This window comes from Macaca nemestrina, chromosome 2 (assembly GCF_043159975.1).
Source record: "Macaca nemestrina isolate mMacNem1 chromosome 2, mMacNem.hap1, whole genome shotgun sequence".
Classification (NCBI taxonomy): domain Eukaryota; kingdom Metazoa; phylum Chordata; class Mammalia; order Primates; family Cercopithecidae; genus Macaca; species Macaca nemestrina.
Window position 1 is genome coordinate 155,277,142 of NC_092126.1, and position 8,854 is coordinate 155,285,995.

At 46.4% G+C, this 8,854-nt stretch overlaps 1 protein-coding gene across 1 annotated transcript in view; it reads right to left on the minus strand.

The window, feature by feature from the left end:
• Nucleotides 1–4,860, minus strand: part of LOC105477787 (RAB7A, member RAS oncogene family) — an 89,020-nt gene extending 84,160 nt beyond the window's left edge. Inside the window, exon 1 of the mRNA XM_011734579.3 lies at nucleotides 4,652–4,860. The gene's annotated coding sequence lies outside the window, so the exon portion shown is untranslated. The remainder of the gene's footprint in view (nucleotides 1–4,651) is intronic.
• Nucleotides 4,861–8,854: the final 3,994 nt, after the last annotated feature.

An 8,854-nucleotide genomic window follows, 5' to 3' on the forward strand; every position in this document is an offset into this window, starting at 1 on the left:
ACAAGTAAGGCTGGAGAATTCCTAAACTGCCCTGGTCCCAGGCTTCCCTTAATAGGCTTCCTCATATTTGCTTGGTCCCAACTGTAGACAGTCCCAGGAGACCAGAAGTGGACAAAAGAATCAGGCAAACTTAATTTCTCAGCAGTGATGCCATCACCAAAACAGAGACTCCAGGTCCCATGAGTTAAGTACTGCATCTTCAAGCAAATGAACAAGGCCAGTACTGTAGATTAGTGTTGGAACCAACTTCCAAGCTTTCTCCTCCTCCCCCAAGGAGATATTTTGCAAGTAGCTATTCTTAAAAATGTTTTTGTAATCACAGCCTGGGATACTAAAATTGAAACTGGTAACAGACACTGCTAAAAAACCTGTTTTGATTTCACTCGCCACATCACTTACACCTCTGATTCACAAATTGCAGTGACCACAACTACCATTAAGAAATGTTTTAAAAATAAGTTTTTGGCCGGGCATGGTGGCTCACACCTGTAATCCCAGCACTTTGGGAGGCCGAGGCAGGCGGATCACGAGGTCAGGAGATCGAGACCATCCTAGAGGCCATCCTGGCTAACACAGTGAAACTCTGTCTCTACTAAAAACACAAAAAAATTAGCCAGGCGTGGTGGTGGACACCTGTAGTCCCAGCTACTCGGGAGGCCGAGGCAGGAGAATGGCGTGAACCTGGAAGGGTGAGCTTGCAGTGAGCCGAGATGGCGCCACTGCACTCCAGCCTGGGCTACAGAGCGAGACTCCTCCTAAAAAGAAAAAAAAGTTTTAAAACACAAACGCAAACTATTTTTCTGTCTTTAATGCCATATGGAGTGTGGGGAAAAACAGAATAGAGGGAAGATGTAAGAGCAAATAACTGAAAAGATCAACACATTGCAAAATGTTTCTGCAGCAAACTGCAGACAGAGAAGCACAGAGAACTATTAGATGATATTAACAGATAAGCTCATGGTAACACAAAGGAATGGATGCCTGAGAACACAGCGGCAACCTTCCTTATATGAGAGGTAAGAGTCATCAACAGCAAGCCAATAGCCAAAAATAAGGGGGGAGGCGGGGAGTTCATTTCTCCAGTTTCAGTCGCCTTCAGAAGACATTTAGTGCCAAGGGGAACCTCTGTTTAGCCTTATTCAGAAGCACTTCTAATCCTTACCTCTCCAGGAAAAAAAAAACCTGCCTACAGCTCTAAGTCCAACATCTGGTCAAATCTATCTCAGCTGTATTTGTTGAATTATATGAATGGGGAGTTAAATACTCTATCATGGGAAAAACTAAAATATTTGTGTCAAATGCCAGAGAGCAATGTGCATAAGACAACCGTCGTATTTGTGTGGTCTGTGTTTGCTGCATCTTTGTATACAAAAGCTAATGCCAAAGTAAGAGCAAAAATGTTATTAGCAAAGAACTCTTTGAAGACGTATTAAAAGCTAATCAAATAACCAAAATTTTTTGGCTTCACTTGGCAGTGGGGTCAGAAAACTGATTCAAAGCCACACTTTACTATAAAGCGTTGTTCTCTGATACAGGTTTTGTGAGCTTAGACACAGTTGGCATCAAAAAAAATACGAAAAAAAGGCCGGGCGCGGTGGCTCAAGCCTGTAATCCCAGCACTTTGGGAGGCCGAGGCGGGTGGATCACGAGGTCAGGAGATCGAGACCATCCTGGCTAACATGGTGAAACCCCGTCTCTACTAAAAATACAAAAAACTAGCCGGGCGTGGTGGCGGGCGCCTGTAGTCCCAGCTACTCGGAGGCTGAGGCGGGAGAATGGCGTGAACCCAGGAGGTAGAGCTTGCAGTGAGCCGAGATCGCGCCACTGCACTCCAGCCTGGACGACAGAGCGAGACTCCATCTCAAAAAAAAAAAAAAAAAAAAACGAAAAAAAAAATTGCCCCACGTGGTTGCTAACTACCTAGAAGGATATACTAATAAAACTATTTTTAGAGTATCTTCTACATTCCACCCTCTGTTTACTCATGCAGTTCTACCACAAATGCAAAATCCAAATCTTCTCTTGAAGGGAACCTAGAAAGTTTGTGGGAGATAGGGTAGCACAGCTTTTCTATGTAGAATGGTACTGAAACTATGGCCGACACAATATCAGTGCTACATTAAACTTTCTTGCCAGCTGAAGAAAAAAATCCAGTATGCCAAATGTCCAAATGTACCTTTGCTCAAAGACACTGCAGTGCAAGGTAATGGTAGTGACATGGACTACCTCTCGAGTGAACCAAAAAAATGCCACTAGAGTCGGCCGGACGCAGTGGCTCATGCCTGTAATCCCAGTACTTTGGGAGGCCAAGGCAGGCAGATCACCTGAGGTAGGGAGTTCAAGACCAGCCTGACCAACATGGAGAAACCCTGTCTCTATTAAAAATACAAAATTAGCCGGGCATGGTGGCACATGCCTGTAATCCCAGCCACTCGGGAGGCTGAGGCAGGAGAATGGCTTGAACCCGGGAGGCAGAGGTTGCAGTGAGCTGAGATCGCGCTATTGCACTCCAGCCTGGGCAACAAGAGAGAAACTCCGTGTCAAAAAATAAATAAAATAAAACAAATGCCACCAGAGCAAAAGGAGAAACAAGTTGAGTGTTGAAGGTTACTCTTTAAAAGATGTGATAAATTAGAAACTGTAATATTATCTTCTACACTCTCTGAAGAGCATACAAATGCTGTTGTTAAAATTAACAAAGCCTTAAAGTTAGCCAGAACACCATCCTTTGGATTACTACGGATTCATCAGCAGAAATGAGAAATAACTCTTTCCAAAAAGCCTCAAGTTCTACCACCAAATCATTCCACAATAGAATTTCTGGCCAAGATCATTCACCTTTTAAAAATTCCCTGAGGACAGGAACCATGCCTATCTTCCTGAGTCAACATCCCACAACGCCTGATACATTGCTGATACTCAATGGATACTCAAAATACTTCATGAATGAATAAAAAGGTGCCTATCATTACTCTCCTCTAAACTCAAACATTATATAAAGCTACAGTACTTATTACTCACTTAAATATTTTAGGCTGGGTAGCAAAGTTAAAAAAAAAAAAAAAAGACAAATTTGAATACAACAGGATTGTGAACGCTAAGCTTTAACTTAGCCAGTCCCTTCAGGAGAAGCACTCCTAACTCACCTTCCAGTTCTTAAATCCAAATCTGAACAAACCTTCCCAGGTTTGAAGAGAGAAACACACTAAGAGGAGACTTTATTAATCCATGGATGAGAAATCATGTGCCTCATCAGCTGCTTAAGTCACAAGAAAGAGACAAGAGCCTGTTCTTTAGGAAACCAAAGATGCAGTATTTTGAATAGGGAAGAACCAACTGGCTGGACAGCCATCAACTAAGGTTGTAAGAAAGGTTCGCTAGGCAGCTTTGCCAGGCCTACCTGCAAAATTTTTCAAACCTCAGTTAAGTACCCCGCCAGTATTCAAGAGCTCCTAATTCAACTACACTACAATATGTGTGATAAGTCGCAAACGGCATTTCTTATGGCTTTAAGAGAGAACTGATGCTACCAGAAAGACTTTCAAACGACATCAACAGAAAGAAAGGAGGTGGTGGAAGGCAGTGAGGTACAGACACCAGGTGGCAAAAGATAAACCACAAGCTTCAGGGGCACGTGAAAGCAGTATAACCTACAAATTGAATAAAGTGCTCTGGAGTCTGACTGCCTGGGCTTGCATCTTTGCTTCGTAACTTAGCTGTGTGACCTTGGTCAAATGGTTTAGCCTCTCTGTTCAATTTCCCACTGTGTTAAGTGGGCACAACAGTGGTACTTTAGAGGGTTGTTCAAAGAACTAAACATAATGATCTGTTAAAAGGTCTTGCCACGCTGCCTAGCATATAACAAACGCTCAAATATTTGCTGTCAGTATTCTCAATATTCCCCTTATGACCCATTAGGTATCAAGCGTAAAATGAATGCAGAAAGAGGCCCCCAACACGGTCCGAATGGAAACACAACTCTACATCCAACTACCATCTTTCCCCGACTAAGTTGAAAAACTTCTCTCAGTATTTACCGTAACATGCCTAGGACAAAAAGCTCCCTGTCTCCCAGCGCCAGAGGCGCCTCAATGTACACAAGTGTTGAGGCGATCCCAGCGCACGTGACCTGACTCACGCCTTGACTCAGTTGCCGTCAGGGAACCTCTCCCACTAACAGGGTCAGGCTGTTCAACTGAAGAGCCGGATGGGAACGCGGCTCGGCCCCCAGCGCCTGTGACCCATGCCCGCCAGGTGGGCACGGCGGCGGGCGGCGTGGGCTCTGACACCCTCCTGCTCGCCACGCTAAATAACTCCACCGCCTAGCGCGTCCTGCCGCGGCGCAGGGCCGTCCAAGTCAATGAACCCTCTTGGGTCTCTGAGATCGACGCCAACAGTAAACAGAGCGTCCGAGACCGGCGGCCGGGGCCGGCAACCCGGCCAGAGGTCACGCCCGACGACCTCCGACCTCTCCAACCCGGGTGGGGTCCTGGCCTGCTCCGTGGGCCTGAGCGATGCCGAGTTTGCCCGCGAGGCCAGGGCTGGGCCTGGAGCCTGCCAGGAGGACAGGGAGGACGCGAGGCCCTGGCGACCGAGGAGTTGAGGAGGGGGATGGGGCCAGGCCGCCGGCCGGGCTGGGCCCGCTGCTTACCGCGGCCTCTGCGCTGGGGGCTCTGGGCCGGGCGCGTCGCGAGGGCTCCCGCCGAGGAGGAGACTCAACGGAGGACAGAAGAGGGGAGGTCCAAGTTCTGGTTCCAGGGAACTCTGCTGAGCTCTCCAAGCCGCCAACTCCGCCGCTGCCGCCGCCTCAGGCTTTATGGCCAAGACTCCAGGCCCGCTCCCACTTCCGCCACCGCCGCCGCCCCGAGCGGAAGTACCTGTCACGAGACGCTCGACGCCAGGGTGCGGAGGAGGAGCCCCGCCTCAACCTTGCGTCACGTTCCGGCTGCCTTGGGACAGAGCCTGGATCACGTGCTACAAACATGTCTGCTCCCAAACGGTTGTCCCCATCTTTGAGGCTTGTACAAGGAGCAGGACGGCGCCATGTTGGACCCACAGACAGATTCCCTCAGCCATCCCTCCTTGCTCCAGAATAAAGAATGCCACCGAAGAGAGGTCAAGGGGTAAACTGGCCATTCCAATTGTGTCCTTCTTCGGAAGGCATCATTTATCCTTACTTTAACTACCTAACCAAAAATTATTATCACCATTTTACAAATAAGGAACTGAGACCGAACATATCAGGTCACTTGGGTCTAGCTCAACACAGAAACTGGTGGAGCAGGGTTTTGAACCAAGGTCTGTCTGATGCCAATGTGTGTTACCGTTCTAGTAGACTGCAAATGACTACAGCAATTGTGTGACTCAGTAATAGAGACAGGAGAAATAGACACTTTGGCAGAGGAGACAGCACGAGAAAATGGAAAATGAGCTAAAGCCTCTCTGAACTTAGTATTAAAGAAGATGTGATAAAGATGGACCTGGTAGAACTCTTCTTGTAAGCACAGAGCAGCCTCCCAAGCACCAGCCCCATCTGAACACATCAGGATCCACTCAGAACTTTTGTCTCCATCTTTAACAATGCCCTCTAATAGTCTTTTCTTATTTGGTTCATGCAAACTCCATTCTTTCAATTGTTCCATCCAAAAACCTTGCAATTGTTACAGTAAGTAAGTAGTTAGACCTGAGCAGGGCAGGAGTGGGGCCACTCCCCCACCAGCAATGTGAGGCAACCATGACGTGGTGGTCAGATTAAGCTATCTCTCTAAAATAATAATTGGTTGCAGTCAGAACCAGGGAAAGAGTCTCCCAATAGATAAAAACACCTAAAACTGGTGATCAGCAGCTTCCCATTGAGATCTCAGAAGTTGAGGGGTCTGGGGAAAAAAAACAAACAAAAAAAACCTCAAAATCTAGGCAAGCAGTCCCAACCCTGAGATGGCACAATGTCTGGGGTTTCCCCTACTTTTTCAGCTAAAATTGGCTCTTTCAGCAAAACCCTCGCTACCTATTCTCCTGTTTTCTCTATGTGTATTCTGAAATGGCCTTGCACACTGCAGGACCATCAGCTTCTGGGGTAAGTCTACTTTTCTCTGCTTTCACTTTGCATGTGCCCAGGAGTTCGAGACCAGCTTGGGCAACATAACAAGACTGTCTCTTCCAAGATAAATAAAAAAGAAAGGAGAAGGCACACATCTACATCAGACTTTTGCAGTTGTACTTCTCTCTACCTGGAAAGCTCTTCCTCCAGGTATCTGCTTGGCCACTCGCTCACTTTCCTCTGGTCTTGACTTTAAAGTGACCTTTTCAGTGAAATAGCCTTCCCTATTTAAAACTGAAGTCCCTCTCTCTGTCACCACAACATAAACACAAAAATTGCCATCTCCCTACGGCTTTTCTCCTTTTTTTTTTTTCTTTTCTTTTCTTTTTTTTCTTTTTTTGAGACAAGGTCTTGCTCTGTTGCCGGTGCTGGAGTGCAGTGGCATAATCAGGGCCTACTGCAGCCTTGAACTTCTGGGCTCAAGTGATCCTCCTGTCTCAGCCTCCTGAGTAGCCACAGGCATACACCACTATGGCTGGCTAATTTTTTTTTTTTTTTTTGTAAAGAGAAGGTCTTGAACTCCTGGTGTCAAGTAATCCTCCCGACTCAGCCTCCCAAAGTTTTTCCTCTTATATTACTCACTTATTTGCATATTGTCTGCCTTCCCCACTAGAATGGCAGGTCCATAAGGCAGCTATTTTTGTCTATCTCATTCACTGCGATATCCCTGATTCTTAAAACAGTGTTAGGGTACAGTAGGTGCTCAATGTGTAGAATTTACAAAGTATTCAGGGGAATGAAAACTGAGAATAGTTTCAAAGGCCAAGAGTTATGATAATTCCACCCCATTCGGTAGCCAATCAAAATGCTAGGTTTGAAGATAAAGTAGCAACTGGGAATGCAGTAGTCCTTATCCCCAGGTCTGGCAGGGCTGACTGCAGGATTTGAGCATCTGAGTCCTAGAACCAATCCACCGCAAATAGCAAGGGACAATTATACCAGAAAAGGCAGAGCACAAAAATAAAATGGGACATGTGGGCCCCAGCCTTCTAAGAAGCCTTCTGAGAAGGCTATTCAGATGCAAACATGGGCTATTTCCTATGGGAAAGAAAGGACGACTTAAAAGAAACCCATGAGCCAGAAGGATAGAGCCAGGAGCTGCAGGTAATCATTCCCAAGGAGCAGGAGAGGACTCAATCAAGGAACTGGCATCACGTGCCTTGCTGGATTTCAGAATTACTATGACCCAGTGGCAGCTGTCACTCCTGTTTTTTCCCCTTTTGAACAAAAGTGTCTACTGTGCTTATCTTCCGCTTGCCAACTCTGTATGCTGGGTCCGTGGAGAGGAGATAACGTCTCTAGCTCATAGGCCTTCAGAGAAACAGTGCTCAGAGCTGTTCTTGAGGAATTATATCTTAGGAACCTCATCCACATCTGGACCTGATTTATGTGACAGGAGCCATTATGAGTCAGTGATGTATTGGGATTGAGACTTTTAGGGTACTTGGAGGAGTTAAGTAGAGCAGGACCTCCAATAACATCAATTCAATTAAAACATTGATGAGAAAAAGTTGATTCCTGGCTGGGTCCCCTGTCTGTGTAGTCTGCACTCTCTCCCCATGTCTGAGTTTTCCTTGGTTCCTCTGGTTTCCTCCCAAATCCCAAAGATGTGCCCTTTAGGTGAATTGGCTTGTCTGAATTGTCCCAGTCTATGTGTGTATGTGTGTGTGTGTTTGTGTGTGTGTGTGCATATGCGCACATGTGTGCGCAATGGGATGGCATCCTGTATAGGGTTGGTTCCTGTCCTGAGCTGCCAGGATAGACTCTGGCCACCTGTGACCCTGAGATGGAATAATTGGATAAATAAATATCTTGCTCATTTTCATTATCTGTCTTATATATATATAGTTCATATTTCCTTTAATATTTAATATAAGAAGTGTTTTGGTCTTTACCAGCCTGACCAACGTGGTGAAACCCCGTCTCTACTAAAAATACAAAAATTAGCCGGGCGTTGTGGCACGTGCCTATAATCCCAGCCCAAATCCGAGGGGCATCTTGGCTTTAGCACAACCTACTCTCTTGGGAATTAATCCTTTCCTGTGAGAACTCATCCAGCCTCACCAGAGCCAGAACTCACTCACTACCTAGAATGGCACCACAACTCAAACACCCCCAATTAGGCCCCACCTCCCTGGAGACACTGTGGAATCACATTTCTTTCTTTTTTTTTTTCTTTTTTCTTTTTTTTTTTTGAGACAGTTTTACTCTGTTGCCTAGGCTGGAGTGCAGAGGCGCTATTAGCTCATTGCAGCCTCCACCCCCTGGGTTCAAGCAATTCTCACGCCTCAGCCACCCAAGCAGCTGGAAGTACAGGCGTACACCACCATGCCCAATTAATTTTTGTATTTTTAGTAGAGATGGAGTTTCACCAAGTTGGCCAGGCCCATATCGAACTTCTGGCCTCAAGTGATCTGCCCCACTCAGCCTCCCAAAATACTGGGATTACAGGCATGAGAGCCACCACTCTCATTCTGCCTGGATCACATTTCTTTTTTTTTTTTTTTTTTGAGACAGAGTCTTGCTCTGTTGCCCAGGCTGGAGCGCAGTGGCACAATCTCGGCGCACTGCAATCTCCATCTATGAGGTTCAAGTGATTCTCATGCCTCAGCCTCCCGAGTGACTGGGATTACAGGCGCCTGCCACCATGCCCAGCTAATTTTTTATTTTTGGTAAAGATGGGGTTTCGCCATGTTGGACAGACTGGGCTCAAACTCCTGAGTTCAAGTAATCTGCCCTCCTCAGCCTCCCAAA